This window comes from Camponotus floridanus, unplaced genomic scaffold (genome assembly GCF_003227725.1).
Source record: "Camponotus floridanus strain SB8 unplaced genomic scaffold, Cflo_v7.5 scaffold98, whole genome shotgun sequence".
Taxonomy (NCBI): Eukaryota; Metazoa; Arthropoda; class Insecta; order Hymenoptera; family Formicidae; genus Camponotus; species Camponotus floridanus.
The window spans coordinates 569,265-581,360 of NW_020229869.1; the positions used below are offsets into that span (position 1 = coordinate 569,265).

Below are 12,096 nucleotides of genomic sequence, written 5' to 3' on the forward strand. Positions count from 1 at the left end.
CAGAGCGGCGCCAGCAAGCCGAGAGTTTAGCTCACAGTTTCTCTGTACCATTCGCTTGCTCGTTCTCTCCTTCTTCTTCTACCTTGCTTCGCTTCTTCTCTCTTTTCCTCTTCCAATCTCCTCTCCGCTGACCCTCTTCTCTCTCTCTCTCTCTTTCGTCGTGCCTTATAGCCGCTTTGCCCACCCACCATTGGTAGCGTACTCGACATGCAAGTGTGTGCGTATACGCGTATAAAGATGCCGAGGGACGGCCAGGAATCGCGTGCTTATGGGACTCACTGACCACCGCGGGAGTCTTCCCTCCGCTTGCCCCCCTTGGTCTCGTGGCGGAGGCCGTTTACCGACGTTGTGATCACCGGGAGATTCGACCTCCGAATTTTTATTCCTTTTACCGCCCCCTCTTGTTTCTGACCGTTCTCGCCCTTCCCTTCATCGCAACCTTCTATCTATGGCATCCCTCCTGTTTGCCGGATGCAAACAGATCCAGTGCAATACTTTTGTTCTTTTAGAAGACCATTTTCGGTCCAAAATCATGAGGATCACAGTGGGCGAAAATTAGAGGTACTTCTTTTCGGAAGCAGAGGCAAAACAATTAAATCGTAAATATTCGCGGATTCGTGCAAATAGTAATCGCAATAAAATAATTATAAATAAATTCGATGTTAGAGGCGAAAGTTGAATGCATTAAGACATGAATGATTATTAATGAATAATCATTAAATGTATATTATTAAGAAATATTAAAAAATAATTGTGCGGTATTATAAATGTGTTTTAGAAATAGTATAAAAGTTATTAAATAAATTAATAATATAAAAGTTATTAATGTAATAAATAAAAAAGAAACAGAATATAAATACATATATATGTAAAGATAAATTTTTATAGTTTGTATTTTATTTTCATGAGAATGCAAATATATGTATATAATTTCGAATAACTTTTTTGAAATATTGTTTCATTCTTTGTGATTTCATTCTATCTAATTTTTTATTGGTTCCAATGCCATTTTCTTTTTAATTTTTTAATTTTTTTAATGTTCTTATTTTTTAGTTATTAGATTCTTACCTTCAATTAAAATAATATTTGCTGAAATTAAAGATTACTATTTTACATTTGGCTTCCATCATTAATTTTAAATAATACATATATTTTGTACATAGAATTTTAATTATTTAATTATTTAAATCTTTTAATGTTTTTTATCAATGATTTCTCGTTTGTGATTGTAAAATATCTTTGACGACTATTAAAATAAATGCTCAGAATAAATATGATGACAATCACATGAGCATTACAATAATCGCTTCGTTCAGCATTCAAATTGCATACTGTCAACATATGTATACATCTCCTTTTTATTTTTTCGAAACGTGACTTTCATTACGCTGCAACATTATTTTCCAACAACTGAACCATCGATGTTTGTCATATGTATTTAAAAAGAGACGCCATATGAGGATTAAAAAGCTATCGATATAAAAGAATAGTGCCATTTTTGTGCTATTCGTTCATTTTATGATTTCACAGATAATTCACAGTCTTTCGGTTTGCTTCTATGTTCGACACGTGGTCGCAGATTGTGTGGTCACCATCTGCAGCTATATATTTTCCATTCGAAAATCGGCAAATCCATATGGTCAATCTACTTGTATCAACGTATTTCGTATTATATAAGAAGCGTCCAATAAACAAAATCTAACTTTTTAATTTGATCATTAATTTATATCATCTTGACATTTATTGTTTAAAATATATTTTTGTGTTTATTGTAAAACAGAAAATTTTAAAGATATTGATTAAAAATCAAAAAACTTTGTAGAAAATCAAAATTTTAATATTTCTATTTTTCTCTTAATATATTTAGTTTTTAATTTCTTTTTAAATGTAATTATAATCAAGACTTATATTTTGTGCACATTAGACAAGAAGATTTATCAATAAAAAATTGTTAAAGATTAAACAAAAAATTTTATTTTCTTCGCAATTCTATTATAGAAGCAGGGCATCGAAAGTACCCTGCATCTTTCCGTTGGATCGCATTTTCGAGACTGCTTGAGTTTCGTCCCAGCAGTCCCAGTCGGACTTGTCAAACCAGAAATGGTCCGCGCATTAAGAAGCGTAACCGATCAAGGTCGTTAAGGATTTTTATTTAATCATGTAATTATTTTTTGCTTGTAACTTTTTCTTAAGTTAATTGATATGAAATATAAAATAATTAAATATGATATATGTGCTCGATTTCGTTAGTAAAAATAAAAAGAAATGAAAATATATTCGGCAATTGCATTTTCCAAACCATTCTGAGTATCCCTTGGCGATAATTCATAATAATAAAATATTATAAATGTAAATTAAGTGTTTCTAAAATTAAGAAATATCATTATTTTCTTCCTTTGGCGTTACTTGCGATTAAATCGTATCAAGATGTTTCAAGGAAAACAGTTGTTTTCGCGTGGCTTTTATAAAAAGTACGCAATCTAAAGTGCGAAGATATTCTTGAGACTTGATTATTTCAATAGAGAATTTTTCGATAAGATATGTTAATCGAGATAAAATTCTTCGCGTCACCTGTCGACTAAGGATTTTATCAGGAATTCTATCATTATCGACTTACCCTTGATTCATCGATGAAAGATATCGCACATAAAACAAAAAAGATACTTTGATAACAACGAAACACTTAATTATTTCCCTCCATCTCTCTATACTCTTTGTTAATTACAAATTATTATATCGTCAAACGCATTATTCAACTCGCAGAATTTTAATTAATTAAATCCAATTAATGCTTTTTATGAAATAAAGCTATAAATATGTATATCTGATTCATACATTTCAACATAAACACAGCCTCATTCATAACACAGTCTTAAGCAAAAATGCATACAAAATGACGATACATACATACAAATAATTTTTCTTCATGCATTGACTCATTGATTGTATAATTGGAATCGCAATATAGAAGAATCAATAATTTGCCAATCAAACGATTTTTTTGCAAATTCACTGGTAATACTGCGATTTCTCTCTCTCTCTCTCTCTTTCTCTATAAATTGATCTTGTAATTTCATTTTTTCAACATATTTACAGCGTGTTGTGAAAAATGAACTCCTTTCGACCACGGCGAATATCGGTCGCGCGCGCGAGAAAAAGAAAGCATAATGACTGTTATTTCGACTGCCAGCAATTTTGTGTGCAATTGCACGAGTCAACCCGCGAAACAGACACGCCCGTGCGGCACTTGGTCGCCTTTTAATTTACATCGGATTCAAAAAGCAACCTCGGACATGCCAAACCTCTCATTTCCTTTCGCTTGTAACTTGTATAAAGAATATAAGACGTAGATAGAAAAAATCGATAATATATATATAGAGAGAGAGAGAGAAAGAACAATTTATAACTGATAAGAATTAAAAATAAAAGTTAAGTATTAAAATTAAAATATATTTGAAACTTATTATAATCACAAAAAAATTAAAATGTATTTGCAACTTATTATAATCAAACGAGAATGGTTAATTAAGTACTTTATGCTGAATAATCCTTTTAATATATAGCAGAGGGGCTACACATTCGATTGGCAATCTTTATATGATCTTTTACTGACTAATTAACTACTTGTTATTTCTTAATTATTTTAATAATACTGTTGAGGAGTAATTTACATTATTGATTCTGAATGTGTGAATATGTGATTCTGTGTGAGATTTACATTAAAGGTTTAAATTATCGTATTTAATTATGGTTCAAGTTATCGTGTTTAAGAATCGTGCTTCTGCGTGGAAAATAACAGTAAGAGCTTTTTCGCTTTGTCAATCTCAGCAACACGAGCATCTTTGTAATAATAGTAACGAAGAATGCTCCGGGGACGGAAGTCGGTCGACAGCTGTTTGGCTGTGGGATGCGGAGACAAGAGAGAGGACGGCGAAGATGGTCGCGCGCGTTAAAGGCGTGCGGTGTACTAACTTGGGGAGTGTCACGTAATTTATGTTAACAGTAAGCATGCGAACATGCAAGCCTAGAACGAAAAAAAAATTCCCTTTATTCTTCACTTTAATATATGTGTTGCGTGTGTCAAATAAAATATGATATTAATCCCATAAATTCTGGAAAATCCGTGACATTTTTATCTGCCTGTATCCTCTTTTAGCTCATGTTCCATTACGCAAAAGTTAGTCCGATTTGTTTTAAAAAATAAATACCTTATTTAATATATGCGTATGTATTCCATAACGAAAATTTTACTAAAATATTTGATAAAATATAATAATAAAAATAATATAATATTTGGACATGAAGTGTGTATGTGTGCGTGTGATGAATATTTATATGACAATTTTGAATTTATTCTCGCAGAATCAATCTTCGCCATGTAAAATATTTCCATATTAATGATCAATAATGTTTGAGTGAAGAGAGAAAATGTTGATTCTAAAAAAATATCATATTGACATGTGAATTTTCATAATATTCAGATATTCAGATTTCTATCAAAAAGTCACAAAAGTCGCTAATTTTTTTATTTCGTTAGATTTTCGTATAAATTCGCGAATCATTACGAAATCGACTTTCGTCGAACCACACCAATCTTGCTCTTATCGCGCAAATTTCTTTTATATCGCGCTATAAAGCTTTGCATCGTGTTCGCTTCTCGCAAAACGCGAGACGCATTAAACGCATCCGATAAGCATTATGCGATAACAGATATTGTACAACTGATTATTTATCAGATCGAAAGACATTCGTTCAAGCGAGTACTCGCGTACTTGGACATGGGTGTTTACATGCGAGATAACAATCTTCTCGTCATCGTTCTCGCGATATCGTTTAATCCGTCCTTAGATTGAGAATGATTCGTCCTGATTTTTATGAAAGACGTTATTACCTTGTGATTATTTGCGCTCACTGCTTCACTATTATCACTATTGCAAGTCGCTTGAAGAGAATATTTTGGTCTTCTGCGGCAATATTTGACTATAATACTTTGTATACAGATCTTTTCTTATCACTCTATTGCAGAAATTTTGAGATACTGTAATATTTAATTAACGAAAGATTATAATTAGAAGAAGAGTTTTTTTCTTGGACTGCTTTTTATTTATAAAAAATAAAAGAATTATGTGAAAAATATCTCATACGAGACGTTCTTGAAGATTCTTAGCTTAATTTATTAACGTTAATCTATATTTCAACCACTTATGGACTACATAAGCTAAAAGTGTCGACTTCGCAAATGCCTTCTCTCGGTCGAGCCTTTTTCTGTAAGGAAAGAAGATTGAGTTCGAGAACACGGGGTTCGTTTTAAGGAGTTTTCCTTTTCCCAGACGCGACGAGTGGCACGACGAAATGAAAGGAATCACTGTTAACGGATACACACAAGGCATGCGTTGCGCCTGCCGCGTCATGTTTTTAGAGTTGTGTGTTTGCATTCAATACCTCACGCCTTGACCCCCGTCCCATTATCCCTGTTCTAAACTCTCCTTCTCAAGCCTTGCCAAACACGCTGATCATTTCTCGAGAAAGTCTCGAGCAAGGATCTGGGAATTTCGAAACTTAGAACGCGATTGTGTATTCGGTATTCATTAGAGTTCGCTTTTTTTCATGTTTCTAATGATGAGATTCAGAAGGAAATAATTTATTCCCTGCGAAATAATATGTATTTTTCAAGATAAACATCACAAAATAATATCTCTTTTCTTTAAAAGATTTTTTATTTTATAAGATAATATTTTTAAATAAAAAAATTTGAAATTAATTATAAAATTAAATACTTTTCAAAATATTTTAAACATATGTTTTAGAAAGAACGAAGAGATATATAGAATATAAATTGTGCGAGATATATGTATATAATGTTAACTTAAAAAACACACAAAATTATTACAGAATATTTGGATGTTAAAAATTATGTATGATATGTTATTGTAGATCAGTTTTATTTACAATTAGAGGCGAGAACTATTCGGTTTTGACATGCTTAAGAAAATTTCCAGTGCTAGAACAAACAGATATGTGATAATTGATTCTTGAGGAATGTTCAAAGATAACATATGGGAAACTGGAGCGTGAAAAACTATCTTATTATAGATATTGCTTTGGTTTATCGATTTTTTAAATTTAATAAACTAAGATGGCACATGTGTGACATATCCACCAATATTTAATCTTTATCTCTTACGTGGTAGTGCTATCTCGTCAGTTCAGTGATTCTCTCGGCAGAAATGGCTTTCTTTCGCCGATATTATTTTGTTGAAAGTAATATAGATAAAAAAAAATATAAAAGTATAATATAATCTTATGTAAAATATAATTTATTTATTATAACATAATAATACGATTTTCAAAAAATTATATTATTTATCTCATCAAAATTTTTTTTACATTATGCTAAATAAATTTTATTAATTGATTATATTATTATTACAACTCCTATTATAATTCGATTATATTACGTTATATTCTCGATAATTTGAAAAAGATTACTATATTTTATATCATTATTAACTATATAGTAGTATGTGTATAATTATAGCAGGAAAAAATTCATTATAGCGAAAAATATATAACAGAAATTTATATTCTATGTAATATTTACATTTTCGCCTTTCCTTCTCACTTCTACGTTTACATAAATAGTAGGCCTGAAGTAAGAGTCCATTAATTAAATGATCCATTAATTAAATGATGATCTAATACTAATTGACCGTGTTAGTTTTTCGATAATAGGGAGTTATACATGACATGACCTATCTACGAGCCAATCAACCGATCGACTCGGCATGACAGAGAGTCGTTAGCGCGTCATCACGCGCCGCGGAAGCGGCCGGCCCCATATAGAGTCACGTCGCGGTGCCTTATGGCGTAAGCCGGCAGCCGCAGCGGGGTGTCGTTCTATATTTACGATGACGGTAACGTAACGATGCGTGCGTGCGTGCGTGCGTTCACCCCACGAAAGTAATCGTGGCGCGAACAAGCGCGAGCGCGACACGCGGCTTTTTGCTTTTAACCTACCTATCTCGCCTATCCATTGCTGCCTTTCGGAATAACTCTATATCGCTTATTTACGTAATGCCCATCGCACCCTTACTTCCGGGTCGAGCTATAATATTACTTTCTGCAGTGATTACATTTTTTTTATTCATTACACTTCATTACACGTTACACTATTTTGCAATTAAAAATCTAATTGTTAATAAAATAAAATTGTCTTATAATAAATAATAACTAAATCTTGTTTTATTGTCTTTATTGTTTTTAGAAATATAATTTCTGCAAAAATTGCTTACTTTTACTTTAACATTTTGTATTCTTTCGTATTTATACTTCCCTTAATAATATTATATTATAAAAAATTAAAGAAATTTATTTTCTTAATTCTTCTGAATTTAAAACGGGGATAATCACTAAGTTTGCAAAGTTTTCGTTTCGCAAATACGAAGTCGAGAATTCCCAAGTGCAATCATAGTCACATTCGAGTCAGAAAAGCGAAATTGCGTACCGGCTGCCAATAAAATTAAGCCAGCTTAATAAGATCCAATTTCGTAGGCGCGATTAGACGAAACGGCTGCCTTTTCTCGGCGGGCTGCGAATGACAGTTGGTGCAATAATGCGTGCATTTGTGGCCGTGGAGCCCGCGGGGGAATCCCTGCGACGCGTAGGTTACACACGAGGCACGTCACGCGCGGTATCTGCGAAACATATGCACCGATAGGGGTGCGTCGAAACCATCGCACATGCAGTCCCGATGCGTGTCGACCAGATGTTCCCTAAAAAGGGCCAAGAAAATTCCCAAGGGTTCCCGAATACCGTCTTTGCCTTGTGGGCCATTTGCGCCCAGAGGTATATCACGCAAAATTCTATCCGCTTTCACTGGTCAGCTTCTTCAAGGGTCCTGAGTGCTTAACATTAATAAAAGAAATCCCAAATTTTTTTCTTCCAATATATATATATATATATATATATATATATATATATATATTTCCTTAATAAATATATTTGGATAAATAAGAAAATGAATAATTAAAAAAGAAGAAAATTATATATTACAAAGATAATAATGATAATTATTATCTTTGTTATAAAATGATAATTATTATAAAGATAATAATTATCATTAATTATAACAAACATTCGAAATTAAATTACACACAATTAATAATCTAGAAAGTATAAAAAACGAACTGATAATGGGTATATACAATATTTGTTATAATTTTATTTACATTAATTAATATCAATTCATATATCAATTTTTTAATATCGATTAGCTTTTATAGAGAACTCGAGTATAAAATTTAATTGCGCGCATAGCATACGTGATAAACTGCTAGTATCGCAATAGTTTTATCGTATGTGAAAATTGCAACAAAGATTTTTACAATTTAAAGATTATTTGTAAATAAATATCGTTTTGTGAAAAGATATTTCCCGAAGAATAAAAGAATTTTCATCTAATATCCTTGTACCACAATGATATCTTTGGTTGTATATATGGTGCCACAATAAGTCCGATTGCGTTGACATTCCATGGCTATCTGAATCGAGCGACCGCCTGCTGGGGCACTCGAATTCTATTATCCCGTCCTGTCCACCGCCCTCCGCACCATTCGCGCCGCGGTCCTACTATCGTCCTGCCATCGACCGACAGGCAGGACCCTCCTGCGAATGGCACGTGAAGGATACGGCATGCTAATCCAGCGGGACTTCGAGGGTAACCAGATGGCAACTCCTCGACGCCAATCGACTAATCCTGCGCCACCTGACAAGCAGAGTTAGGCTCGTTCCCTCTTGCTTCTTCGCTCGCGATCCCTCGACGAGTCGAATAAGGAAAGAAAGAGACTTCAAGGATACATTCATTATGGGCCCTCTCGAGTGACTGCGCGACCAGATTTATTATTTTCCGTAAAGTGATGTGCGTGTGTGTTCGAAAGAAAATTATTTCTAAGCTCAAAGTACCTTATTATATTTTTTAATAAGTGTTTCTTTTTAGATGATTATTTTAATATGTGTGCCATCGAAAAATAGGTGTAATTATTATTTTAAATTATGTCGCACATAATTTTTAAGTAAGATAAAATTGTATATCACAATTTGCCTTAATATAAAAGGCATGATGATTAATATAGCTTACTCGTATAATCGGATTACCTATTGCGCGATGATAAATTTATCTCATGGTACCATTCCACTGTTTCACGTCTTCAATGTGTCGCGATTTGCGTCTGGTTGGTTGCTATGTCCAAGATACACCTGCTCACTGCTTTCATCTGCCCGCACGTTACCTTAATAAATTTTGTCGCTTACCCGCAGGTCTCATAAAATGACCGTAATCTTTTAGGCTCTCGTAACATCAGCACGTATTCTTTGAAAGTATTATTATATTCTTCTGTACTACGCAAAAAATTATATTTTGATCACAAGTTATTTTTATATTAGAATTATTTCTTGCCAAATTTTTCTTTGCATTTATATAAATTTATTTATAATATATAAGACGTCTTGCAATTTACAATTCTAATTTTAATAGATTTATCAATTTGCTTTTAATAAAAATCAAATTCTAAATTAAAAAGTATTTTAATTCGATATTAAAATTCAATATAATCGAAATAGGACAAGCTGTATATATAATTCTCTATGCAAATATTGTTCTAGTTTTCAAAAAAAGATATCTATTTGAGCAGTTAACTTGCAGTTTATTCTATTTTTTAAAATCCTAAAATTATTTGATTAATTTAACTGTCACCGAAACGAATCGTATTGGTATTATTGTCGCACGCGGTATTTTTTCAACGCAAAGACTATAAGACAAAAGAGACATGCACATATGTGCGCAGGAAAACACGAAAGGACGACGCATAGACAGAGTGCACACAGCATGTATATGTGCACGCGTCGTGCGCGCGTATGTAGTTTATAATCTCTAAATATTTGATGGCGGACTGCGCGCGATAGCGTCGGCGAATGGTGGCCGCATCTGCGCCAGTGTCGGCTTCAATTATTAAAGCTTCGCCATATGTCCTCTCTCGGCTATCTAATCCGTCCTACCCAACCCCTCCTGCCACACCGCATTGACCCTTTTCTTCATAATTCTCGCGAGAATTACGAAGCGAAGAAACTCGCGCTGGTACACGATAATCGAAGAAGCACCGGCACTTGTAAGATACACAATGTAATCTCGTGTGTTCTTCTGCAGAAAGAGAGACTCACAAATATCGCTTTTTTATATAATTTATATTATTATTAAAGTAACTTATTTATATAAATATGAAATTTATTTATCGAATAAAAAATATTAAATATATTAATGTATTTATAATAATCATTTTTCGCTACTTTATCATGTGATCAGCGAATCTAACTAAAATTATATCGTCGTAAAAATTTAATCATTATTTTTTATTTAACAGCAATCTCATTAATTAGAATTAAAATTAGCATTAATTTTTCTTGATAAATTGCTTTTATTTAATTTAGTTCAATTCATCTGGACACATCTTCGTCTGAAATGATGAAGGGAAATTATACAATAGGTCGAGTTCTCTTTATCATGCTCGTTCGATCGAGGGTGTAACACGATTGGCGCAATACGTGCGTACCAACCAGTTGTAAATTCACGGTGTGCGTGAGTGAAATTTCGTAAATCAGAATGGCGAGGGACAGCCTGCCTGACGATGGATACGCTTCGGTCGTTCAGACACGGACTGTATCGCTATGCGTGTAATTATGATCGGATTTGATGGATAGATGAACGGATGGTCAGATCGGATGGCGTTCACGTATCTATCTGACTGCTATGCGCGGTCGCCGTTTAATTCGGGTAACGTGATATTCGCGCGCGATAAGATCGCACGATTACATGACGAAGAGACGGGAATCGTGAGACCACGCCATTATTTGCGATGTAGATGTAAATATCATACATATATCGATATATATATATATATATATATATATATATATATATATATATACGTATATCGATTGAAGATATTACAAGCAGCAGATATTGCGTGATTATTTTTAGTGTTGATATTTAATTCACCGCTTGTCTTGAGACGAGAGATTATTATGAGTGGAAAATAAAAATACAATCAGCTGATTTGCCGATAGCGGATTCTGATGCACATACGTTCGATAACAATTTGCATATATATTTTTTCAAATTTGTTTGAATATTTGAACTTTGAATTTTTGTTAAAAAGTATCATTATTTTAGGTTTCAGATTGAATTTCTGTTAAAACACGTGACAGGCTTTCTGTTTACGTTCCTAAAGTTAAATTCGCTTAAAATTTGCTTTTAATTAGTCTATCTAATTCAATCTAAATAATTCTCTAATTATGTATATCAATCTTTACACATCATAAAATCATTACAATTTTCCTAATATATCCTAATTATCCTAATTCTTCTAATAACTAAATGTTTAATAGTAAGACTTTGAAATTAAGATAAATTTGAAGACTTTTTCTTGCTTTTCTTATTTTTTCCTAAAATATTTTATTTTATTTATTCTTTTCTTAGTTTTACTAATAATTAAATTTATTTATTATAAATATTTAAAAAATATATATTTGCTTCTTTTATAATTTTAAAAAAATAGTATTTTATTTCAGCAGATTGAACTCTCTTCCTCAAATTAGGCAATCATTTGTAAGATTAGCGGAATTGAGGTCTTCCTTTATTACGGTGTCGAAATGAGAAGCCATTATTATCGACTCGACCCGCAGAAAAGCGCACAACAGAAATGTGCAACCGAGAGAACCCTTACGTTCTCTTTCCGTGCTCCGATTTTTCCTCCCTTTCTCTCTTGTTTCCTTTGCTCTTGATAGTTCACGATGTGGCCATTAGCTCGCCGCATGTCGCAGGAGACACGTGCTATTTCAATTACAGTCCTGTAAGGGCGGGATTTGTAGGGAATATCAGAGGGTGAGCTTTAACCACCCTTTTTCAGCTGAGTACAACTACACGTGATGACCTTGCCTTGTTGAAATAACCCAAGAAGAGGGCTGACTCAAACTTGTTTGCGCTACTTGAATCCTGAAGGATCAACGGCTAAATTTATTCTTATATAACGGGATCTAATATCA

General features: G+C 33.0%; 1 long non-coding RNA gene across 1 annotated transcript in view; it reads left to right on the forward strand.

Moving 5' to 3' along the window:
• The window catches only part of LOC105250057, a 99,163-nt gene that overhangs the window by 29,093 nt on the left and 57,974 nt on the right, over positions 1–12,096 (forward strand). The gene's annotated exons all lie outside the window — the stretch shown is intronic.